Source organism: Chroicocephalus ridibundus, chromosome 2, assembly GCF_963924245.1.
Source record: "Chroicocephalus ridibundus chromosome 2, bChrRid1.1, whole genome shotgun sequence".
Taxonomy (NCBI): Eukaryota; Metazoa; Chordata; class Aves; order Charadriiformes; family Laridae; genus Chroicocephalus; species Chroicocephalus ridibundus.
The window spans coordinates 25,686,958-25,714,095 of NC_086285.1; the positions used below are offsets into that span (position 1 = coordinate 25,686,958).

Here is a 27,138-nt window from a genome sequence, read left to right on the forward strand (position 1 = left end):
TTTTTTGTTGGTTAGAGGGGTTGGGGGTTTGGGCTTCTTTTTAAGCAGATCTTCTTTAGTAGTACATACAAACAAGATTTTGGAAGACTTTTTGTGTATGAAGGCATTGGGAGCCGGAGTGAAAGAAAATTGTTCTTCAACCAGAATTACAATTTAGGCCTGGCAAAGGCTTAGTTCTTTGGCCCAGTTTTACTGTGGAGTGGAGAGAGATTTTCAAGTGAATAGGAACTGATTCAATTAGTGCTTAAATTAATAAGTGATGTCCTTTCACTGTCTCCTGTCTCCACTGGGGCTTACACTCAGCCTGCCAGGAAGGATACGGGACTCATCTGAACTACTGAGGCCAGGAGGATGCAGCGTGGGTATAGACAACCGGCGGTTTTATTTTTCAGTTAGGGCAATTAGTTGCATTAGCTTAATCATGTCCAGGTAGCTTGGTTCTCGCAAGGAAATTTTCTGCTTTGGTACTAAAAAATGATCAAAGACTGTCACTAGAATTTGATTTTTGTTTGCTGTATGAGTTCATTTAGAGTATGCCAGCGGCTGCTGCAGCTAGTGAACCTAAATAAACGTCTGTTGGATATCTATTTAGCAGCAGGCTCCAGTTTTTTCAGCACCGTCTCCGTGTAACCTTTTAATCTAGTTCTTGTCTTTGACTTTTCATATTTTATATATTTAACCCCTTGATGCAGATATTTTGCATTAAGTGCTTTAGAAATCCTGATTTACTGCCTCAAGGGATTAACCAGAATTCCAGTATTCTTGCTTTATCTACATTCATTTATACAGCCCATTTATTTCTAATAAATACATTGGCCAGATCATATTTCTCTGCAAACTCTAAGCCCTGGAAATAAATTTATGCAGTGACATAATGAAAATAATAAAAATTGTCTTGCATATTGCTCTTATTCTTGCTTTAAATACCAGCTTCCAAAGGCAAAGGTTTATATTCTCCAAGTAAACACCACCTTTGAGGTTCACACTGCAAAGCTCTAATTTTTAGTTGACTTCTAAGAGGATTTAATCAAACTACAGGATATATGATTCAAAGCAAAAAATGTAATTAAGAAAAATCTTTTTCTGTAGGCAAAGAGCAGCTTGTTTTCATTAATTTTATGAAGAATGTTGTTTTTCTTGGCTGAAAACTTAAACTCATGGGACAAAGGAAGATTTATGGGGTGATCCACAAAATCACACAGGTTTTGTGTTGCAATGCTGTTTTGCAGTGACCACCAGAGTCCCTATAGCTGGAGGTTTATCAGTGTTTCTTTTTATAAATCTCTATTTTCAGAAAGGGCTTTTGCTCAGAGATTAGCTTTGAGCTAAATATACGCACACAAAGTCTCAGTGTATATGTAGTGTGGTAAGCATGTATATTTTAATGTAAACAATTTATAATACTTTAAGAGTTCTTACATCACAAGGAAAAATGAACCTGGAGTAGGGATGGATATTTAGCCCTCCCATTCATATACTGCATGCGCTTCTTTGTCGTTATGCTTTATTTAAAAGTATGGCAAACTCCCCAGCAGTTGCTGAAAGCCACTGGAATAGAAGATCAGAGACATGATGTCTCTTGCCCTAATCCTTCAAGGTGTCAACACCACTTGTGAGGTGCTTGGGCCGAAGATCTGTGCGTTGTAGAAAGTTTTCACTGTTGTGACCATTAGAGCGGAGGTACAGAGCCCAAGGTGAGACTGGGTGACTGGGCGGCTGTTTGACTTCTTTCTCCCTTCTGAGTTTTGACCCCTTAGATTTGAAGTTCAAATTCAGCTTTGACATGCGTATTTTTAAACCAAATAATACGCTTATTTAGTTAACTGTATCAAATGAAATACCTTTTGTATCTTTAAAAATCTCTCTTTAAGAAGATCAGTAGTTCACGAACAGTAATGAAACAAATATCTTAACAGAATGCTCTTTCATTCCCCATAATGTCAGCAAGAGTGTCTACTTGTTTAATATTGTAGTAAACAGAAAAGTTCATGGTTCAGTGCTTAAGCCTCTGAGCTGTCTCCCCAACTGTTCCTGGCTGCCAGTATTTTACTTACTCAACAGGAAACTAATTTAATTAGTACAAAGAACAGGCCAGTACAGATGCCTGTATGAAATTCTTTCAGTTTTTAGAAGGCATATGCTAAAAGTCCCCACATTAGATGGAAAAACAGAGATCAGAAATTTTACACAATGGAATATCTGTTATCCTGTATAATCAAAGGTTGCTGTCTCAAATTATGTTACTGTGGTCTTGCAACATCAAACCAGACAAAATATTTCAGTTGAAAGACATAGAGGCTGATAGTAAATTTGAGTCAGGCTTTTGTTTCATATTACGAATCTCTTCATCCTGTTTGTCACTAACTGGGAGGATGTACCATTAGTTCTTAGCAACACTGTCTTCTCCTAAAGCCTGCTTCAACAACTTTATTAAAGTGGCAAATTCAAACAGTAGTTAGGAAATACAAAAACTGAGGTTTCAAATTTAATTTCCTTCACCTGTGGTTTGTGTATTCATCTACAGTCGTCATTTGCAGGACCATATACTATTATTTCTCTGGGACCTCAAATCACTTTTTTACAAGATAATGGATTGTGAACACAGATGGATAGCCAATGTTTCTTTTCATCATTCAGTGTTTGATCCTATGCGTTATGGCTACAGCATCCATAGCCTGCACCAGATGCGGACTCATTAATATCCATGGAGGCTTTTCATGAAGCATTGTATCTTAAGTCCTTGCCAGCATTGGGAAGCCACCTTCACAGTACCTCCATGAGCTGAAATGGTGCGGAGGTGTTCGTTTTACACACTAGGAGCTGAGGCACAGGTATTAAAATGGCAATTGTTAAAAATAAATCCATTTTTCTTGCCTGATTTCTCAGAGCTCCTAGCATCTTTTAGTGCTTAATATGTTCAGATTGGATTTCATTTTGCATTGACCTCAGTTGGAGCAGTGAATGCTCCATGTATCAGCAGCGCAAGCCAGGAACCATCCTGGATTATACAGAAAATGAGAGCTGCCAAGTGAATTTCTGTTAAAAAAAAATTAAATAAAATAGGCGAATATAACTTCTCTAGCATAATGTAGGAGTTCTGATACAACTTTTCTAGCATCATGTAGGAACTACAGCAGAAGCAGGACTCAAATGCAGCTTTCTAGGCATTCGGCTACTGAAACTTGCGTACTTTTTCTCATCTCCTGCTCAACGTACTTGAGATCTTCCAACTTCCACAGTAAAGGAGTCGAGGGTCTTATTTTCGATAAAGCTCTTCATCTTACAAAAGCAGCACGTAGTTTGAGCCGTGGTGGCAAGGGTCTCATGTGGGGCAAGAAAATGATCACGTGTTAAAGACTACTACAGATGTAGAATGAGTTAGATGCAATATTGCACAAGCATTTTTAACTCCTTTCAAGAGCCGCAATTTCCCAAATTTTCAGAAACTGAGGAAGTGAAAGAAAAAAGTTTCGGTGTACGGAATCATACTGATGCCTTCTTTCACCTTCATCAAGATGTGTTGTCAGCGGGATTCATACCTTTCAACCCACAGTGTGAGGCCAGTAAGCAGCAGTAGGAGGTGATTATCCTCTGTGTCAGGCTGACACAAGAGAAAACACGGTGCACTGTGCAAACAAGCTTACCTGCTGTTTGTTGGACAGGAGATAATGTTGTGTGACCCAGGAATAATAGGTCCTCCTGCCACTGCTGAAAAGACGTGTAGGCTCCTGGCTGTACGCTCTTTGCTGTCTGCCCTCTGCCTCTCCCTGTCTCCTCCTGCCCCTTTTCTTGACAGTCACGTCCTTATTCCCTAGCCTGGGGCTTCGGCCTGTTTCCCCTCTCCTTGACAAAACAGAGTCAGCCATGGGATTATGCTCAATAGTGCCTGTCCTGATCACTGGATGTTTGACTCAAAAAGGTATTTTTAATATTGCTATGGTGCTTAACCCCCCCGATTGCCGTCCCCCACAAAAAAAATCCAAAATGGCATTTGCAAGGATGAGAAGAGGAGTCCATCCATCTCCTTATCAAAGTTTAATGTTACGAAATTGGTTCTTTCTCTTTCAGCATGTTATCCTTCTGTCTGTTTTGTTTGCCTGCCTGTCCTGGTCAAAGACTGAATGACTGAGAACATGGCAAATCCTGACTTTCTCGTTTAACCACTTTTAATCACTTGACATTGCGTTTAGAGCTAGTTTGCACAAGATATGTGAAAAGCAAAGAGCCTCACTCGCAGGCTGGCTTAACTGCCAGGAACATTTTCCCCTCCCATCTGCTGCGTTCATTATTATTTAAAAGCAAATCAGGAGGCAGAATTGGATTAGCAGAGTGGGTGGCACCAGTGGAAAACAAGCTCTGTGTCGGCAATCACCCTGCCAAGTTCATGTGAAATTGCCCGTTTTAGCTGGCAGCTTTGGCTTAGCTTGGTGTGATGACATATGGGCCTGGAGGGTAAGAATCTATTTCCATATTATAGCAGCTTCTGCTGCGAAACCTCGTCGTCTGTAGCTGTGTAGTTGCCTGGCTTTGGCTGCAGACTGCCATCCTGGTCTGCTCTGCAACGCTGGGCTCCTCGACCGTTGTCTCGGCTTTTTCCCCAGGTCCCCTCAGCGACTCTGCCGATGTGTTGATACCTGGTTTGCCCCCAGCTACTCCGTTGGTCTCAAGCCATAAGCGTGTTGAATGTCAAGAAGCAAAATAGGGAAGCTCATAACCCCCTCTTCTGCAGGGCCTCCAGAATCAAAGGAGAGAAATCAAGCCCTTGCTTTGACTCTTAAGGGTCAGTAGTTTCTCAAAACAGCGGGGATATGTATTTTATGTTTGAAAACTAAATAACGTAGCATGTATGTTATGCGTCAACTCTAAACTCAATTGCCTCATAAATAGGCATTTACAAATGAAAAATTAACTTCCTTAAATTAATAAAAATTCCCCGTTTCAAGTATTAATGTTCTAAAATTTTCCAGGATATGATTTCAGCATCCAGTGTTGTCTATTGTACTTCTGCATAAAGGAAGTTTTGGTGCCTTGCATTGAAATCCATGTGACAGGGATACCACCAACTTAGTCAATTCTATAAAATAAGCTCAAAGATATTTCAGGAACCAGACTGCCCCTAAGTCCCTCAGCTGCGATTAGTGAGTTAACAATAACATTTCTTATTTCAGAAATCTCTTTTTCATCCTCCACTTACTATATAAGGAAAATAATTAAAATAACTCCATGCAAAGCCCTTTCAAAGCACAAAGTATGTATCTCTCTGAGTTTACAGTACCGTTATTGGCGGTTATTACTTGTAGGGATAAATATGTTCTGACGAGGGAGAGTTACAAGCTGTTGACATGCCTTTAAACTATTTATTGTAATTTCCAGAATTTCCATTGCCTTTTTTGATCACTTTTTTGTTGGTTTGGTTTTTTTTTTGTTGGTGTTGGTTTTTTTGCTTTGGGCACACTCTACTGCTAGACCTTACTTTAGAAACCTTTGTTTCGGGGATAGTGAAGGTGGGCAGAGAAACCTCGCTGGTGAGAGTATATGATCCACTTCCGTGCAACGTGAAAAAGGGAAGAGTTTATCCCTATCGATCTTCATTACCACAGCTTGTGCACAGTAGCAACCCCAATCTAATGTATTTTGACAAAGGTGGACAAAACATGGTGTGTGATGCCATTAAAAAACCCCAAGCCCTTGTCACGAGGAGCTCAGTGGTGCCTCAGAAGATGGCAGTCAGTGCACAGGTCCTCCTCCCTGCCTCTGCCCGCTCCTCTCTGCGCACACTGCGGTGCTGGGCTGCTTCTTATGCGTGACAGGACTGTTGTTGTCATCTTCCAGCTGTTCGTTCAGTGACGACGGGTTGAGAGAAGTGTCAGGAAACGGGCAAATATGTCCCAGTCAATGATCAAAATCTAACACTCGTGAATATGTGAGTATTTATCAGCAAATGGCCGTAAAATCGGAACATCAAGTAAGGTACACCTAACTGCCTTACACCGGTAAGGTGGTTAGATAGTATCGCTATTAATATATCAAACCAAAGGCCTACGTTTTGGAAGGATTTCGTTCTGTGATGAACTCAATTTATGACGTCCCCGCTGGGGGGGAGAGATGTGATCAGTGCTCAGGCTCCAGTGGCAGTGTCTTTGTCACTGCCTGTGCGGAGACCTGAACACATCACTGGGGCACAAAGGGGCAGTTCATTCTTTGTAAGTGAGCTAGTTACTCATTTCTTCATGCGGAACTGTTATCATCCTTCATACCTAAATTATATTTTGTTTCTGGATGAAATTAAAAGAAGGCGATCATTTTTTGGAAGGGTCTCATAATCTGAGATAATCGGGGGTGTTTATATTCAAAAGCCTGTATTTAAGGTAAAAAGGGATAACTGTATACAGCAAGTCACACTATCTGTCTGTAGAGAGCAACACGATGTTCTCCATTTTACCTTCTTTTGATAATTAGACCCAGAGCGTGTCTGTTACAGAAATCCCGGGTATCGTTCTGTATTGTTATTATCTGCCCATCTGTTCTTCTCTTTCTTTCTGTCCCTTTCCTGTAACAGTTTTCAGCCTCGTATCTTTGATATTTTTGGTAGAGACTAGCAACACTTTACATGACTCATAAAATGAACACAAGCTAATCAGGTGGACTGAACTTCACTCGCCAGCAACAAACGAGGACTTACTGTAGTGCAGTGCTATTCAGTAATGCTAGAGAAGTTTCAGTTTGAGAAAAGCCATCGTAAATGAATTTATGTGCCCACCCAGATTTATTTTAATTAAAATCATCCGTGAGTCTTGGCTGTTGCTTTGACTACTAAGTACTTACAAATAAGCTTAATAGACATGTTTGTTTTTTCCACAGCTGTAAAAATACATAGTCTGCTACATGATTGTTTTTTTATCTGATTTATTTAAATAGAGTTAGGTAAAGATGCAGTTTATAGGGAAGGTTAAAGGGTCAAAATCCTATTTAATTAACTTATACCCACTTGGGAAGCAGCCAAGGTAAAAGAATGCAGTGAAAGTAAGCTTCAAATAATATGAAATCTTTGAAAAGGACTAACCACCTTTGGTGAAAGGCTTTCCTGTTCTTAACCTTGTGTCATTTAAACTATTTAAATGAGCTATGCAAAACCTTACATTTATAATGGAGCTTCAAAAAAAAGATTAAGTATTTCTTGCAGTTACAAGAAAACCGATGCTTATGGCAGTGAAAGAAAAGCCTTTAGTACTCCATCTTACCATGATCCCTGTCTTTGCATACCACAAAATGCTTGGTATGTTGCACCTGATTTGACATCTACTATTTCTGCCACATGTATGAAGCCTCTCAAGTGTGTGAGACAGCTTTTTGAAAACATGTAAGTCTTTCAAAAAACAATTGGGGGGTGGGTGGGTGGGTAGGAAGCCTCTGTAATATCTGAAGGAGGCCTGAGTTTCAAAGGGTGTGGACACTGTACAGTTTCTAAAATTTGTGTCTATGAGAAGTACCTCATGTTGGATTTCCCAAACCATGCGTTATATTTGAACATCTTTCTTAGTCATACACGTGGAAAAGGTTCTTACCGCAGGCAGAGTGGGAACTCAGAAATAAAATCCCTGAGCTGCTTTGTGATCTCTTTATACTAGATAGGATATCCTCATTGCTGTCATGATACTCTGTAGAGGTGCCAATTCTGGAACATTTTTTCCATTTCATGCCACAGAGACCGCACTGGGGAAGTATTTCTGTTTCAGCACTCCATATGGTTTTGTATGTAAAAATGGAACTGGCAGGGAAAAACGCAGCTGGCCTGAAGCTGCCAGTAACTATTTCTAATGTCATAGATTTTCAGCAAGAATCCCAAGTGGGAGTTGTATGGGCGGAAGACTGCATAACAGTAATCAGTAAGTACCAGCAGAACCTATAGGGAATGAGCACGGAGGCAAGCAATGTTCCATATAGACACCATTGCATTTCCTAAACTGGGATTTTTTCTCCCCTGCCCCATTCTAGTCTTCAGAACTGTTGGGTTGGGAAACAATTCATGCCTGAAAATGTCAACTCCAAAGACTTCCTGATCTCTCTGTCAGTACCATTATGGCATTCATGGCATGGGTGAACACATAGCCCAAGAACTTTGTACACAATGGTATTTGGAAATATATTCCAAAATTTAAATACGTCTATTACTTAAACTTGCCATTCATTTAATATACTATAATTGTGGGAAAGATCCTTCTGATTCAGCATGTGAGGTCTGCATACTGACTAATTTTATGTGTGCTTAAGGGTTGCCGTGCTGTCCTAAAAAATGTATTTTAATTGACATGACCACTTTGGCATGATGCTCAGTCTCTGAAAAGCCACAGCAGCAAATAGAATGTCTAACCAGATGGCGTTTAGCTAGAAGGATCTTTGCTATCCAGAATGCGACTGCAGTGATGTCTGTTCGGTCAAGCTAAAGCAAAGGCATTTGTAACTCCACATTCCAGATTAATCAAGAATTCCTTGCTGGTTTGAAAAGTACTCCCCTTTTTGGAAAAAAACTCGAGGAAAAACACTAACAAAAATAAAAATACAGGTGAGAAATTTAGTATTTTTTTCTTAGGTTACCCATCCCTTTTTCTTCTTCCTTCTTCAAGTGAACATTAGTTCTCTCTTTCCTAAGCAAGAACTAATAAACGTAACTTAATTCCAAACTGTCTGCAGGTACTTTCAGTACTTCCAGGTACTACAGTTATTTTGGTAATGATGAATATTCGCACTTTGTTTTCTTAATGTTTAGCATTTATCTGTTGGGACTAAGGTAGTTTCTAGTGTTGTGATCCCTTGCAGAGGAATCTTTGTTTCCGTAAACTGTAAGCTGACCAGCAAAATGGTCCACACCCATCTCAAGACTATGCCATAGCTACTTTGCACTGATTACACTAGAAGCATTACATTTGTTCCAACAGCACGTATCTCTCAAGAAGTAACTTGGCTAATATTAATGATCATACATACACAAAATGCCCTATTTTTAAGTACCTGTGGATGCTTTAATCGTTGCATGAGGTGGTGCTTCATTTTCAGGAGGAAACTAATGAGTCATCTGGCAGGCATGTAGTCTATCATATATCATTTTCTCCAGAAGACTTTGCTTTGGGGATAAAAGCCATGACAGGGAAAACCAGGAATAAATTTCCGAATAAATTCCCTGAAGTTATTTATTTACTTTTTGTTACGTTAGATGGTGGGGAGAGGAGGGAGATGCTGTTGTGCCTCAGATAGAAGAAATAATCTTAGATTCAAGTTGATAAATAGCATTATTAAATAACAGTGACCATCAGTCCCAAGCTTGACAGTCAGTAAGTTTCATTCATGATATTTAGATTGGCTCAGAGTTGATCCGCTCTCTCTGAACTCCAGGGTTGTATTCTTCATTCAAAGCTAGATACAGACCTGTAAAGGATCTGAAGCTTTTCTATCCCTTCTAAAGTCTCTGAACTCTGCTTAAATCTGACTTGAAGCTTCACAAACTGTAAAACATCTCCTTGATATGTTGGCAGGCCAACGTATTTTTATTGCTAAAAAATGAAAACCAACCAAAAAAATCCAAGGAACTTTCAGTCGGAGGCATGGGCTCTCAGCCATCTCTTCTTTGCTGCTCCCTTGAAACATGTACAGGAGATTATCCTTATTAGGCAATCTTGCGGGTATTCCCAGATCTTTTGAGTATGGTTTTCTTCCTTTTTAATTAGTAGGTCATTATGCAACAACTTCTGTCTGCTCCCCTAAGTGGCCAGCTAAGGCAGATTTCACTGTGTTTCTGGATACCTGAAAATAATTAGCCATTTGTGAGTTGGGAAGTGGCTTCAGACTTTAGAAAGTGAAGCTTTGTTATGGGAAATGCACTGGGGAACTGCTGTTGATGAAAAACAAGGATGTAATCCCACGTTTTTGTCTTTGCAGGCAAAACCAGCGTGATAAATTTCCGCCTAGCTTTATCCAGGCAGTTCCTTCCTCCTCCATCACCAGTTTCTAATCCTGCTAGCTGCGCTGGTGCAACTATTTATAAGTTTGATATGAACTGTATCACTGAGAAGATCTACGTTAAAAATAATCCCACTTCTGATACTTTTAGTGATCCAGTGTGAAAGGAGTCCCACAGACAGTTTTATCAGGGCAAGGGCCGGGGCACAAGTTGCAGGGCAGGAATAAGGAGTGAGGTTTGCAGGCCGTGGGAATTTCTTAAGCTGGCTTTGCCACACAGATGGGACGCAGTGGAAGGGCACCACGGCTCAGCTCACTTGCACCCAGTTGCTTGTGGCTGAATCTCCTGCCCCTTTGGCTGCTCGGTTTAGCAAGAGAGCGCAACGAGGAATTCTCTCACCAGCTCTTCCTGGTGCTCCCTTTCTCCAGAGAGGGGTTCAAACCAGTAACAAACCTGTTAACCAGAGCATTAATGGCTGTATATCATCTTCCAGCAGGCGTTTCCTTTTCTCAGTTCTGTTATATGCAACCATAACTGATAGGCTCTTTTTTCCTTCTTTTTTTTTTCTTTCAGATGTTTTAATTACGCAATCTACAAATTTTGTTCAGGCATAGCATTTACTTATCTGTTTCAGTGTAGAGAGCTGGTGCTAGAGCTGAGATAAAGATCCCGTTGTGTCAAACACTGGCAAAAACCGTAGGTTTACATTCTCTTATTATAGATCCAGGGAGACAGGATTTCTCCAGTTCACGTTCAGTCAGTTCCTCTTTGGCAGGCTTTTCTTACAAGTTATCAGGGTGAGAAACAGCAATTTCGACACATCGTATTAATCAGGGGAAAGAAAGAGGGAGGCTTGTTTGGGCTGTTTGCGCATTGGAATCTAGAAAATCTTCGAGTTACATCCTTCATTTTTTCTACTGATATAATCACGAGTGAAAATTTATGCCTTTATAGGGATTCGGTTTCAGAGGAGACAAATCTTTAAGCTATTAAAAACAAAAATAACATACTGAATCCTGAAGCCTTTGCAAAAGGAAAAACAAACGGGAGGGTATAAGAAGTTATAAGGATTTGGCTGTTTGTCAGGTTTGAGAAGTATGTTCTTGCAAACAAGTAGCACTCATATTTTTCTGGTCTTGATGTGTACCAAAATCCTCAGCTTGCTTTTTTGTTTTTAATAAGGTTTCTATGGCTTTGCTTGCAAACTATATTGAGCTCGATAACACTGCTATTTTTGTAGTATCTTCGTCTGAAGTATTAGTTTTCCCAGAGCTCACTCACAGAGGTCTGTGCTTTATTCTCAAAAACTAGAAGACGTGTAGTAGATTCAGTCGTGGCTATTTTTCATGTGAAGCCTTATTCAAATGGTAATTGTAAAAGGCTTTGTGGACTTTGTTCTCAACTCAAAGAAAAAACTTCAGCTGTGGGCAGCTAGGGTAGGAAAGAATTTTTGCTGAAAGACTCAGAGAAAACTAATTTGGAAGTTACCACAGCCAGAAAAAAATTAAAGGTATACCTACAAATCAACGGTGAAACCAATCACATTATCAAATATCACTGGGAGTGAATATTGTGAATAAAATATATTACAGTGAGGATCAGGACTTGTATTCCTTTCAGTCATTATAATATTTGAACAGAATTGCAAGCGGTTGGTTTGCAAATATTGATATGCACACACGCTACTTAGCAACTAGTGTATCATTTAAGGGTAAGTCTTCGCTCTTCAGAATCAGCGTCCCAGGCTGGGCTGCTGGGTGCATGTTCACTAAGTCCTAGGTGATGTAGGACTGTCATTTTGGGCTCTTATTGTACATAAAGGTACAATTTGGAAAACTCACAGTCCAAGTAAGGATTTCAACAACTTCCAAAGTTTGCAGCTGTTCAAATATTGCATTTTTGTTAAATTTAACTGTATTTATGTAATCTGAACTATTGATGGCTCCAGCTAACATTGGGCACTCATCTGAGGACACACTCTAAACCCAGAGGCCAGGATATAAAACAGCCCCTGTAACAAAACAGAGGTTACAGGTAATAAAGTGACTTTCCTACGGTCACATTTGCCCAAACTCTCGGTTTCTACGTTCCAGCCCCATGTCCACTCTGCCACACACCTGTCACCTTTAATAAGGTCATGTCACTTATTTAATGTACATATACTCATAAAACCATTTAGTTTGTAATTGTGTTGCTATTCTAATTTTTTATTTTCTGACGAGTTTACAGTCCTTGTCTAGCACTCACTTCTTTCAGGGTCCCCCCCTCACACCCGCCCTGAAACTGCAGTCACCTCCCGTAGGCAAATCCCTTTCTTTGGAGTTGTGGCACTCTGCTTAGGGGTCAAGTCCATCTGTGAAAAATTCTTTGCGGGAAAAGGAATTCTGAAAACAGGAACATGTCTATATATAATCTGTATTATGATTCATACGTTAGAACTGTGGAGAAGAACATACAGTAATATTCATCCCTGAAGACAGAGTCTGGGAGATCAGTGTGGATAAGGATACCAATTCAGTAACTAAGACACTGCAGAAAAGAGCAGGAAAAAATAATCAGTAAATGCTTAGTTACTTATTTGTCAAATGTGACTTTCTTCTAATGACTGATAGTAGTTATTATTCTAATGCATACCATACAGTACTGCATCTGTGAAAGACTAACAGCCAACAGTTGCGAAGATAATCCAGAGGTGTCATTGAAACATTAAATGAGATTAAATATTGCTAAAGAAATGTGAAGTGAGTTGGAAAAGATGTGGCCTGTGTGAGGGGAGGAAGGTGAGGATGTTCTTTAGGTACCGCAGTGCAGGATCCTGAGTTGACGCTTTAAACTGACCACGTCAATACAGGCTTTGGCATAAGCTGAAATTAAATTGCAATAATTCAGCTTCTTTCAGCTCCTGAAACTTGCTTTATAGACGCATCACAGGGAAGAAGATATTTTGTGCCAGTGCTATTTTAGAAGTGATGCAAATCCACCATTTTCCTGTGTGTTACAAGATACTCGAGTTCAAGAATCACATACCAGCCTATAGCAGAAAATATTCTCTTCAAACCCTTCTCAGTTTGTAAAAAAATCATAGTTTTTCCTAGCGTGAATTTTTTTTTTTCAAATAAATTTTTAATGACAGCCTTAAGTCTTGCCTCTCCTGTGTATTTTGGGGCATGGATAACTAGATAAAACTAAAGCCCAGTGGAAAGCAATTTTAGTAATCTTATATTTAGCCTTAGTGAAGAGTATTCCTCGGGAAACCACAAACAAGGTATAGTCCATCGAAGAAAAGCTTTCCACAAAGCTAGGCTGATACTGAAATAATCTTTGAACTAACACCTCTGAAGATACACACAGCAACTTTATAGGCAGCAGTCTACTCAGCCGTGTCCATGGGGTGATTCAGAGCCTGAGCTAACAATGCTGCACATCATTTATTTTTCATATATTAGAACAACTGGGTTTCTTTTAAATCTCACAGAAGTAAAACTTCCCTGCGAAAGAGAGCACTCTATACAGCGTGACAACTGCATATTTTAAAGCATATGTTTGTAGAAATGTCTTTATGTACCCATGCAATCCACACACATTCAGGCTCATACGTACAAATTATTTGTATGCTTGCATTTGTGCTCATGTATTATAGACACAGATATAAAGTGAGACGTGTATGCGTGTATATATGTATGTATGTATGTGTATACATATATATATATATTTGAAGGGAGAAAAGAATTTATGGGAGGCTGGCCAGCTTTAATTTGTCTGCTTGTATTTAGCACTTAAGGGCTTATATACTCAGTTTGCTCAAAAGAGTGAAGAAGTACTCCTTGCTTATGCCTCAAATCAGAAATGCATGAAGTGCAGCTGCAGAGATAATACATTCTCCCCAAAGGCTTTGGCTGAGCAAATTAGGTGTCAATGGGGTGCCTGTGCAGGCAGTACTCTCTCTAATTAGTCTCTTGAGCCTAGTTGGTGGCGGGTATAAGATGATCTAATCAATTGGTCTGCGTCTGATGGTACGTGTAAAAATCCTAGCAGGCAGAGCTGTCTCCCACAGGTCACTCACCTGCACAGCGGGAATGCTCATTTTCATTTTTCATCTCTGCCGTCACATGATGCTGACAGTTGGTTTTAAGAAAATTGAATCCAAAAAATATCTAGTTCATAGGGCATGTAGGTCAAAATAAAGTTGCATTATGGGTATTGGCGATCCAATTAATTAATATTTATAGCAACGAGTTGCATGTAGATATTATCTGAGCGCAAACAGTATTGATAATGTTTGGTTTGCTTTTTAAAACGACTTCTCTAACAAAGACGGGAATAAAAGGCATGGGGAAAAATCACCTGTTAATAGTATACTTTTTTTAGAGGGAATGAACAGTGTCTGTGGTGTGCGCGTGTGCGGTGGAGGGAGAAGCAGAAAGAATATATTGTTGATGACTTTAAATACCCCCATGTTTCAGCTTATAGAGAATACAGTACCTCCAGGTGTCAGCTCACAGTTTTGTTTTAAATCTGGCCTTGCAGAATGAATACTCTTATAATGATGCTAAATCAGCTGCAAGATAAATAGAGCTGCACTCTGAGTGCGCTTCACATACTCTGTGGGAGCACAGCTCCGCCCTAAGTGATAATTTATACAGAAATTAGAAGCACCTGGAGAAGGATGCTGATGCTGCCAAAAGGAGCATGTATTCAATTGGTGATTTGCATTTTTAAAGGAAAGGACATTCTTTCACTAATTAAAATAAAGAAAAATATTTGGGATTTAGTCACTCTCCTCTGCCTCATGTCTTGAGAGCATGATTAACGTTTAAATTACAAGCTTTAGCTTCCCTTCCTAGAACCACTGTTACAAAAAACAGCTACTGCATTCTGAAGTTGGCCTCTGCTGGTTTTAAGGTGGGTCAATACCTTATTTTATCCCATTTGGGATCTGGGACAAACAAGATGTATGCAGCAGATGATTTCTCTAGATAACAAACATACAATTGAGCGCCTTGATTTAGGTCATTTGATATTTCAAGTGCATCATTAACTTGCTTGTAATCTTCTATTAGGTTTAGTGGAGATGTCATGAAAACCAAAAGTACGTGGACCTGTGGTGAAATAATACAAGTTCATTTGTAAGGCAGTCTGTTACATTTCAGGTTTTGTTGTTTTCTTTTTTTAAAGGAGATCTGAAAGAACCCTCTTTTGCTCTTGGGAAATCACAAGTTGTAAATATTTCATTTAACAATTTACGCTTTTATAAGCAAAGCTGTGACCAGAGGCCATAAACACAATCTGCCAAGTCACCAGGCAAAACTTTGATTTGTATGATCAGGAAAATGTATTAAATTCTAAGCAAGGATATTTCTAAAATACATCTTAAAAAATGCAAAACTGGAATACTAAGCCATCTGGGAACTGAACAGCAGCACTGCGTGGAGGGCTCTGTCTTGGTTGTTGTTGGGCTCAACTCTTGGTTGAGTGAGCAACGGATGTTTCAGTTCAAGAGCCCCACTGATGAAACAATGTTTTTTTAATAACAAGATTGGTTCACACCAATCTAAAACTTCATGTTGGTTTTATTGTGGATTTTCTGCTGTGGACAAAGAGACACCCTCTTCTTCCTCCAGTTTAGGGGAGGTGTCTATTTGATGTGACACAATGAGTCTCATCTTAAACAAAACCAAAGCGAAGAGGTGGTCTCCTGTCCCACAGCACAGCGATTGCAGCGCTCCTCTGCAGTGGCATATCCCTGTTGGGTTTCTTCCTCTGCCTCGGGACAGGTGACCTCTGTTGCCCATTGCCTGGGAGAAGGCTCTAACCATGAGGGCACTCCCAGGCTGAGGGAAGGGGTTTCATCTGTTGACTCCACTTCAAGTAAACAAATAACATTCGGTGCATTAGGGACTCAAATGCAAGCATTATATTTTCCCAGTGTACATATTCCTAACCAGCAGGCTTGTTCACTGTGTCAGAGCTCACCGAAGGATTTTATACACAGTGGAATTATCTTGGCAGCCAAAACCGAGGGTTCAGCCTCAGAACAACCTGGCCATGAGGGTGCGGGGCTGAGAAGCGGGGGTCCATCATGCACACCGGCTTCCAAAACCCAGCAGCCTGAGCGTTTCAACAAGGTTTCAGAGAGACCGTGACTACCAGCCGTTCCCTGGTTCCAGCTGCACTATGTCTTCTGGCTTTCCCCAGGCAGAACCATTGGGGAAATGTGGCATCAAACCACCTTTTTTTTGCAGGGAGTTTACTGTTTGATCTAGTCTAAATCTTGTGCCTATGCAGAAGGTGGGATGTGGCGTTGCCCACCATAAAATTCCCCAGGCTTTCAGCTTCACAGGAAACCAGTCACCCCAGTTGCAGCACTGGCATAGCAGGACCCAGCAAAGCTGGAGCTGGTGGAATTGTGGTCATAAAACTGGCAGCTGCCTTATACTGAGCCAGAGCAGGAAAGCAAATGGCGTTCAGCAAAAAACTTTGCAATGTCCCGTGGGCGTTTGTGTAACCTCTGCTACCCTTTCTTAGTCCTGTGTGTTCTGCCTTGGGCCGCAGTGGGGCTGGCACTGGTTGCCAGTATGCAAAGGGTTTTCTGCCCCTGTGTTAAAAGGTAGCGGCTGTCGCTTTGTTCATTGCTAAGGAAGCTTTTAATGTTCTAGGGCTTGGTTCTGGAAGCGCTAAGGTTCTGATGAAGGTACTCCCCATTTCACAGGCTCGGGCCCTGCCCTGGAGAACATGTCGTTAGCTTTGCCTACGGAGGCAAACTTGAAGCCAGAAAATGTGGTATTGCCACTGGGAAATTGTAGTACAACCCTGGGAGAAGCATGCTGCTCCTTTAGAAATTGTCCTGAGGTCCACTGATAGAAAGGAAAAGTTCTGTTTAATTAATGTGATTGCAGTAATTCTCAAAACTGAGCAATTTGGTAACTCCTGGAAAAGCCTCCATCCAGAAGCTTTTCTATCCAGATCATTTTGTTACCTGTCCTAGATGTCCCTGCTGCTTATGCCAGTCTCTAGAACTCCAGCAATTTGGGCTTAGCCTGAAGCCAGGCCAGCTGTTCTGGATCTGGGCAGATGTGGCTTCCAAACTGGAAGCTCACCTTCCACAGCTGTGGTGTGGGTGGTGGTGGGGGACAATGGCGGTGGCGTGGGGGGGGAAATGGGGGAATTTAGTTGCTTCTTTGTAAAGAGGGGCTCCAAAAAAATCATCCCTAAAAAATGCTTTTGGAGGAGGGGAAATATGGATTTCGGGGAATATTGTCAATAGTGTTTCACCACTGAGCAGTTATGAATCTGCATATTCCAAACACTGCTTTTCTTTTTAAGCTTATGAAGGGGAAACTAAATGGATCAACTCTAATGTATTCCTTGAAACAAGATTTATTGGCGCTTCAGCCAAGCTCCTAGACCCTGGGGAAAGTGGGACTTTCATGTGGAACAGACATTCCACACAAACTCCAGAGGCATTTAGGAAACAACCCAAGCAGGACTGAAGAGGTGGCAGACCGAGCTCCAAGAGGGCCCAAGATGCTGCCACGCATCATTAAGAACAGGCTTTTGTTAATCCAATTCAGGTATTCTGGCGCTTAAAGGGCAGAAGAAGAGCTCTCAAGAACCACGACAGAAACCCTGGAAATTATGAAAGTTAGATGTTGTGTAGAGATTAGGCTGTTTTGATGAAAGCCACAATTAAAATTTTATGCTTGAAACTGCAGTTCAAAATTGATGCCTTGTTTTTCTCCTGCTTTGGAAATGAGGGCTAGACTAGATCCACTGGCACCTGCATCCCGTTTGATTTAAATAGTTTTAGGACATGCTAATACAAACCAGTTCCATGCTCAATGAATATTTTGGTGTTCTTTTTCTTAAGTGCTAAAATTCCTCCATATCGGACTGTCTTCCTGCAACTACATTCTAAAAGCATAGCAGGTCTGTAGTTACAATCCTTGGTCTTGAAAAACCTCATAAAACAAATATATTTTGAACTTTAGAAAAGACAGGATTTCTCGGAAAGTCTCACTTTATTACTTGGCATTTATTAAGAGTTAAATATGTTAATTATAAAATCCTTCCAATGGCTCCGGTCCATCTAGCCTTCATTTAGCCTTCACCTGGCTCTTCTTGCAGTTGTTGAACACTTTGTTTTAAAGTAATTCTTCCCATGTTCTCAGCCCGCCTCCTGTTTTGTGTAAACGTCAAAAACACCACGGTACCTTCTGGCAAGTCCAGCCACTGCTTTATGCCTACCTACAGGAACAGGACTCATCAGCAGAGTGAAAGACAACATAAGCAAAGCTATTGATACAGTTTATTTTGGGTATATGAAAGGAGATGTTTTAGTTATCTGCCTATTAATAGAAAAACACTGAAATAAAGGTGAATATGTTTAAATGCAGCACACCAAGGAGCTCCATAACCTGGTTGTGTTTGCAGAAATGTTCATGGTGTGCCCCAAGGCACCTCAGATATCTCTTGGGAAGCAAACCTGAGGAGACCTTTTCATAAACTAGTCGCAAGCATTACTGTGGAGGTGCTCACTAGGGATTCCGTAAGAAAGGGGGCAAAAAAGAGCTTGTAAACTCCTGAAGTTGTGCCAGCATTTAGCAACCTTCCTTTGCATTCATGGGGTGTGACCACCTTTAGAAGAGCCAACTGTCTATTTATGGCTGCCTGTAATTTCCATGGAGAATGTGAGCGCTGATAGCACCTCTGAAGATTAGCACTTGGGGCAGAGATCCATGAATATGGATTAATATATCTCACTTAGGCAACCACCCTAAAAACATTGGTGTTTTAAGTTCATTTTCTTGAGGTACCAGCTCTAGAAGTGCTTTGGAAGACTGTCCTTTGCTCTGAGCTGATGTCTTCGTAACTGGCTTTGGACTAACATGTGTTTTACCAAGTAAAAAAAAATCATTAAAAAATGCAATTCGTGAGGCTTATTATAATTTATATTGTTTCCTTACAGGATTAAATTTACCAGTTTGGAGGAGGGAAACAAAAACCTAATGAGGAGGCCGACACCAGGAAGGAACCACGGCCTGTTTCCTTTCTTTCTCTATGGTGGATTTCATTCAAAAGAAAATCGAAGCTGGCAAGACCCTGTTTTTCCCCCTGCAATTTATTTAAAACCTTGCACGCATTTGGATACCTTGTGATTTCAGAGAACTATGTGAAGATTAAGCTTTTGCTTACTGATACATGGCATGTACTCTTTCAGTCTTTTGTGTTTGATTTTGTTTGATTTTCCACTGCAGCGCTGCATCTTTGTAAGGATTTTTATGCTTTCACCAGCAATGTCTTAAATACATTAAGACAACACATTTGGTGTACACACTTCTTCAGTAACGACTGCACACAAAAAGAAAGCCAACGGTGGCATAAAGGACTGTGTGTTTTCTTTGAGCGTTGTGCGTATTTTGCAACCAATGGGAAGACTATTTCTGCCAGAGCAAGCCCAACTTGTCTGATCGGCTGACAATTACAGCACCTTGCCACTATTCCTGAAGTGTTGTTGGGTTATTTCTTTTTTCATTATCTCCTCAGACCGTTCATATCCATTTTAAAAAACATGGCAATAATTGCATGTTTACTTCAGTACTCTGAATTTGGTTACTCCGCTTGGGCTATGTAGCATGCCAGTTTTCAAAATAGGCCTGTGAGAAAGACAAAGCAAAAACGATGAGATGTACGCAGCTGACAGATATACAATGAATTCTTTACGGTTTTGTTCCCTTCAAGAATATTTCTTTTATGGGTCTTGGCAAACGTCTCTATGTTTTTCCTCACAATATTTACCTTTTGGAATGTTTTCTTGAAAACAGAGATGATGAAACGGTTCCGTTTAATTCAAGGCAGATACTAAGGTACAGAAAAACTTTTGTTGAATGAACCATTAAATCTAGCTATGTTACTTTGCCGCATACAAAGCAAAGCGGAGCATTTTCCCTGTCCCAAACTGTTTGCTGTTCCACACCAAAGCACCTTTCGAGTTATTTTCCATAGGTATTCTGAGCTGATTGGAAGGCGCTACCAGATACTGTGTCTTTAGACAGCTTTTCTGAATGAATCATTCAAACGCAAACTTTGCAAGAGACAGAGTTGTGTGATTTTAGAAAAGGAAGCCCCTACTACGTTTTGGTTGGGGAGAACGTTGTCTTCAGGGGTGTGATAAAACTGCCCTGACCACGTACAATGCTTTGCATTCAGAGAGGGCAGGGTATGGTGCAAAAACCGCTGCTGGGTTATAGCCCTGCTCGGACAGAAACGCTTGCTAGGCAATATTATTCTACACATAAATTTGACATCCTTTGCTTGCTGGATGCATTGAATTACATTTTTAAGAAGTGCGGTAACACTTGGGTTAGCTTTCAGTGTTTAAAAGGAGGGGAAAAGGATTTGTGCTACTGCCATCTTATTAAACTCCAGCAGCGTTTAATAAGAAAAAAACCACCCAATAAGGCAAATCCTTGAATGTGCAAGTAGCTTGGAAAGGCCTCCTAATGAACTAGGATACGAGTCTACACTTTCAAAGAGCTGAACCGTGGAAATATTCTCAATATTTGCACAGCCATTAAAAGACAGTTTTCCCCAATGACATCTCTGTTTCAGGACCTGGTAAAAGCCATCTGAAAGCCACTTTCCTATTTAGAACTTACTACAGTTTTTCCCCTGTGTTTATAAGGGGGAAAAAGTGACCACTGAACTTTTGGATTTATCACACACTGAAACTGCCTTAGACGTGGTTTGTTTGGATTTCATGTTTCTTTTTTTTGTAAGAGAAAAGTCTTTTATACATTATCTTTGCTACTTAAATTGTGTGCAGTTTGATGATTAAAATTAGCTATTTTTAGAAAAAAAAAAAACTTGCTGCAAAAATCTGAAGAATTTTTGAAAATGTAACAAAGATTTCAATTAGGAATATAAGGGTAGTTTCATAGACGCATCTACTTGGCAGCTTAAATTGGGAGGCAAGCAATTATGCTGCTCAGCTAAACATCTGAAGGTTTAATATAGAGAATAATTCCCCAACTGTTCCCACAAGGCTAGCGCATTACTATCCATAGTGACTCATGTACAGTGTTTGCTTAAGGTATGTATGTGTGTGTGTGTGTGTATGTGCGTGTACACACACGTGCGCCTGAGATTATCTTCTCTGCCCCATTCCCACTTTTAAGCAACCACTGAAATCAAGTTGGTCCAAAAATCTTCAAGCTCAATTGCCCGAAGGACAGTGCATGAATATCTAGGTTCCTAAATAGCAACTTGATTTTCAGCTGTAGTGAGGTTATCTCGGCTACCGACCAATTAAGGAGTGACCAGGATCTCTTACTTATGCACCTATTTCCTGGGCGCCCCAATTGCCTGCGGTGACTTGGGTTTGCTGCTCTCCTGCAGCGGCTCTGGGCCCTGGGGATCTTCTCCCTCCACCGAGGGGACACGGGCTCAGCAAGCTGGTGCCATTCACCTGAGCACTGCAAGTTATTCTTCTGGAACATCAAACCTGCTGGGAAATGGCAAGGTTTTTTGAGACAGTAGAAGAACCTTTGTCCAGGGAACTGATGGTACGGCTTTATTTCCCTCTTCCTCCTTGCAGCAGAGCCCTTGCCTGCACGGTTAGCCTGACTGACCCCCTGACAGCTAGCCCACCTCTCCGGCATCTTGCAGAAGTGAGGTTTTTCCCCACAGCTCTTCTCAGCATTGCGGAATGGCCTGTTTAAACCCCATGAGTGCTCTTGAACCAGCTTCAGCCAACATCAGTAGTGTTACCCTCTTTTTCTCTCATCCTTCCCAAATTAGTTCCCTGCAAAATCTTCAAAGGGACAAGAAGGAGTATCCTGGCCTTCCAGAAGTGCTGCAGGTGCCGGAATGTGGTGTTTCAATAGTAAAAAATGGGCTTAAGTGACCAGTAGTCTCTGGGGCACAGTCCTTGAGAAACTGTGGGACTTGTTTGGAGTCAATAGCCGGCAGCAGAGTAACTTTCATTTTCCTACCATTTGGCTGAGCCCCAGTAGATCCTTCCTGATGATACCGAGAGGATGTGGCTTTGCTGCGAGAGGGGAGAGCAGCCACAGGGCAGCAGGTGTAGTAGGCAGATAAAAGCAGGAGGGCATGTTCTAACTCTCTATGAGATCTAGTATTAAGTGAACGGGGAAGGGAAGATGGTGATAGAGATGGTCTGCACGATACAGAGATTCCTCACAAGTTCAAGTTCACACAACCTGACTTTACAAGTCAGCCAGCTGGAGATGGCTTAGTCCTCTCTCCTGCTGGGTTCAGATCAGCTCTAATCCACACCCAGCGGGCACGGCACCAGCCAGGACACTCCAATAGTGCCAACATCACTGTATGGTGTCCCCAGATCAGTTGGGTCCTTTTAATTCTCACTATTGTTTTTAATCAGAACCATGGTTTAGGATAAGTCGTCAGTACATGCAACACTGAAAATTCCATCAGCAGTAGGCAGCGGCACCGGGGTTTTGGCTTCCTCTTTGGTGCGCAGGGGTTCTGCACCTCAGACTCCTGGGGAAAGAAGGTAGGATAATAAATTCCCTGTGGGCTGGTGGGTGACGTACACCCCTGTGCGCTCTGTGTCAGTGCACGCAACCGAATGTGTAGTCAATGCTCTGGTATGCTCATATACAAAATAGTCATCTGTGAATATTACTGGGTTTGTAATCTTTGTTATATAAAATGTTTAGGCTGTACAGACTGGGGAGCAAAATGCAGACACCCCACATAAACAGAATTACGTTGCATTACTGAGCATAACAACACTCTCCCCTACCAGCATTTAGGTGGAGTGACTGTATGTTACTGCCTTGCATTTTTCACATAAGCAAAAAACCTAAAAGTAAAGGATGCACTAATAATTCCCGGCCCCCAAAATGCATTTCAATGGTGCTGCATACAAAATCCCTGCTTGCCAGCTTCCACGTGGATTTTTGTATGGTGCACTAAGAGGTGTTCTTTTTTTTAACAAAAAGGGGAGGGCTGGTACATGAAAACAATGTTAATGTAATTAAATATATATATATATACACTTCAGAAGAACAGCATAGTAAGCAGTACAGTAAAATAAATGTCGCATTATTTGTTACACCTTGTAATTTGTCTGTATTATGAAAGATGTAATGGTTTGTCAGCTGTAACTGTTGTTTTCTTGTAACATCATATTGAATAAAGTGTAGCAGAATCTCTCTTCTCTTTCATATATGTGATCTAGTCCTAACCCGGGGAGTAAAGCCTTTCTTTCACTTTTTGCTCTCCGAAAAACAAACAAGGAAACAGTTGTAAGCAACAGATTTTTAAGGAATGAAAAATATTTAGAAGCAGGCAGGCAGTAGACAGTAATTAGTTGAAAAGATTAGGCACTGATTCAGTCAAACACATGAGCTTAATCAAAACTGCATGGCAGTGCTGACTAAACAGAGTTCTTCACACAGCGCATTTCTGTCTGTACTAGTTAGTAAGTTAATTATTTGGTGTCTCTTTCCATTTTGTTATATGTGTGACAAGGGACCTATTTACAGTACGCTGGGATTTAATTGAAATGGTAGAAGGGCCAGTTTTCTGGCCAAAAAAAAAACCCCAGGTCTGATTTAAATATATCATTGTATGGAGAATAAATTCTGGCTTATTGCAATGTCTCTTGAATTAAAAACCTGATAATTCTGGTGGAAAAATCATGCAAAATATATCATATGCATTTTTCACAACTTTGATATGGGAGTGTGGTTTACACCTGTTTTACACTTGATTATTCACGTCAGTCAGTGAGTATGTGCTGCTTGGATTCTTAACCTGTTTACTTATTTGTGCATTACAACATTAGGTAGGCAAGTGCTCACTCACACTGAATATAATCAGTATGTGCCGTCAGTATTTCATCCTCCTTTCCATTGCTTCTAGCTTTTTTGGTACCGACATCTTGCTAGGACCTATTTTTAGACAATGAAAGTTAAATCAATGCAGCTTGCACAGACTTGGTTAGAATGTTTGACTGAAATGTCAGAATATGCTATTTTAGCAAATGCAGGAATCTACAGGAATCTCTTGGGTTTAACGATCATTTTGGTCTGGGATGGGGGATGGCTGGAGAGCAAGTGCTTGTACTCTGTAGGCTGATGGGGAAGCCACTAGCTTAAAATACGGACAATGGAGGACCTAAATTCTGGTCTTGGCTCCAGCTGATTAGGAGTCATTGAAGATAAAATGGTTTTCCTCTGAGCTAGCACAGTATCAGCTTGATCTTCAGTGGGTCTTCAGTGTCTACCAGGTTTTATCATGTTCTGGCCCAGTTCTGATGTTAAAACTCTTCAAGAGATTAATCCCCACTTTTAAATCCAGAAAGTTGCCGCAAATGACATCAGCTGCACCCAGAGGGCATTGCACAAAAACAAACCAAGGAAACACATGCTTGCTCATCTATTTCTATTTTACCTCCAGTTCTCACTGGCTAGGGTAAATTTAGGAAGGTGTTGCCTTTTCATAGTCTAGATGAATAATTCGTGCTTTCAGCTGAGTATCTGGTGTGTTTGGTATTCCTGACTCACTACCTGTGTGGCAACTTTAACCTACAAATCTCTCAGATACAAATGAGGACCAAGAATTATTACCTAAAAAGGTTTGTATGTTTGAGCGCTGGGTACCAGGAAGCATATTGAAAGTGAGCTTTTAATTATGTAGTATAATCCTTAAAGCTGTCTCCTGACCCCCTTGGCTGCACGCCTAGCCTGTTTAGCCCCAAGGGTTTCTTCCTAAACTAGCCTGGCTGCTACAGCAAAGCAAGAGATGCACTTAACTAGAATAGCAGCCACCCCTCCCCTGAAAAAAGAAAAAAACAGAGGGAAGGTGTTGGAGCAACCTTGTGCCACTAGGTTAACGCATACAGTGTCTAAATAATGCCTCTCCTTGTAAACCTCTGCAAAGTAAACCCTACAGCAGCGGAAGGGCTTGCTGCTACCAGTGGGGGGTGGTGTTATGGACATCAGATTTGAGAAGCTTATATAGCACATGGGCGAGGATAAAGGGATACAAATCAGAGAAAAAAAAACCTGAAGAGATTAAAAAAAAAATCCAGGGCCAAGTATTTACCGTTCATTCCCCTTGCGAGTGGTGTTATATATTGTCTGCAGTGAGTCATGCTGAGAGAAAGCCAGGCACAATAATAGCTGAGAGCAGCCCTGCAGCCCCTTCGTTATTGCCTCTGCCGGCTGATACCGAGTTGGGCGAAAGAAAGAGATTCCAAAAATGTTCTTTTTTTTTTTTTTCTTTTCTCCTGTTTCCCAAAGGGCCTGGTAGTGATTGTTGGGGCTGTACTGCCTTGAGAGAACTTCTAAACTAAAATCAAATGTATTTTTAAATTAATTTTCCAAGGACCAGTACAGTGATTCCCATAAAAGATGTAACAGCGTTAAGTGCTAGACAACAAGATACTGCAGTGCTATATACCCTAGTAAAGTCTTGAAGCCTAAGGAGATTTATGATATCATAGAAACATTGCGACCTCACCTTTCAACTGGAATAAGGACTACAGGGTAGGTGTTCATTTTACAATCCAGCTAATTAAAATAATTTGCCCCCAGCTTCCACCTGAGGAGCTTGGAGATATTCATGCATTAATGAAACGAGCTGTGCATGCAGCCCTGGGATATACTATATAGATGTAAAGATCCATATTTTGTAGAAGGAAAAAAAATAAGCCAACCCACCCCCAAAACCAAGGCACAGATTCAGTTCTCTATTTTCAAAGCTATACATGGGCACAAGCACTCAACAGAGTATTTCATTTGGTGTTTGGTGAAGACTGAACATTCAAGATAGTTTTTTAGAATATTTTATCACAACAACAAAGAAGTGTGACTTCTGTATTCAACTCAAGTTTCACTGTATAGACAGGTGGAAAAATTACAGATACATTACATGACAAAATGTTGTGGTCTAATAGGACTGTGAAGAGTTGTTCGTTGACCAAATGCTTGTCATCGTGTCAGTGTGGAGCAGGAGAAATTGTGTGTACCATCCATGTTAGATTTACTGAGAAATACTGTAAACATGAACGGCCACTTGGCTGCATCAGGAGACATAGATAGAACCGTCAAACTCTTCAGAGAGTGTCTCAGGTGTTCTTCTGTATCACAGTGGTTTTTTTCACAACACACACTATGGAGAGCAAAGCAGAAGTGATTTTCTGCTTGGGAGGCAGCGTTCTACTAAAATAGCCCCTTTCTTAGAGACGGTTAACATTTTATAGATACCCCTCTCCCAGCATGTTGTTCTGGCCCATTACATGTAATAAATGCAAACCACGATAGCCCTGACATGCCCTTTTTATGTATATTGCTGGCTGCTCCAAGTGTTCGTCTATCTGCTGAGCACTCAGAAAGTGGCCCAGTGCAGGGTATTTTGGAACACAATTGCCTCTTTGGTGGGGACGTGGATCATGGAAGAGCTGCACTTCTGGTCTCCCACATCCACTAGGTCCTTTCCAGAAATGCCTGTTTGCATCTGGGCAATGTCCGTGTTTTCACTGCCGGCTGTTCAGCTTGCACTCGTGCATGTGGAGTGACTAATCTGCAGTAGCAGGAACCTGTAATTTTGGGAGCAGCTCCATTAGTGGTCAGAGGTACCCCGCTCTTCTGCCCGTCCAGAGCCAGCGGCCAGTGAGGTCTCTCTGGCAGAGCCAGGTTTTGCTGCTCTGTAGCTCCAGCTGCTCTTCCAAGCTCTGCCCAAACACAACATCCGCCGGTGCAGCAGGACTGGAGGTGGAGGAAGCAGGAGAGAGGGCACGAGACAGAGATGTGTGTGCAGTCTGGGGGCAAGGCCATGAACCTGGCAGTGGTTAGGAAACAGTCACAGGCAAACTGCCTTGTTTTAGAAACCTCCTGAATGATCACCCTACCACTAGCTGGGCCCTTCTTTTATAACCCCCACATTACAAAGGGCCATTTGGATATCCTCCCAAACCCTTTCCTCAAGTAATTGTAATTTAGATTTAGGACAACCGATTGATCAAAGGAAAGGGGAGAGCCTCAGCGGGTTTCGGATGAGCCCTCACAAGTCCCGAAATATGAGGAAGTGTGCTATACGCTCACCACCTATAATAACACCGAGCTTTGAACACCCCAGTGTGTTTCAGCAGTGTTAGCCAACAGGGTTTCCTATGCCAGTGCTGCCAAACAATT

General features: G+C 41.1%; 1 protein-coding gene across 3 annotated transcripts in view; it reads left to right on the forward strand.

Annotated features, from left to right (window-relative positions):
• Nucleotides 1-23,151, forward strand: part of CDK14 (cyclin dependent kinase 14) — a 329,408-nt gene extending 306,257 nt beyond the window's left edge. For all 3 annotated transcript variants that reach the window (XM_063324807.1, XM_063324809.1, XM_063324808.1), the window contains one exon: nucleotides 18,921-23,151. The gene's annotated coding sequence lies outside the window, so the exon portion shown is untranslated. The remainder of the gene's footprint in view (nucleotides 1-18,920) is intronic.
• The last annotated feature ends 3,987 nt before the right edge of the window (nucleotides 23,152-27,138 follow it).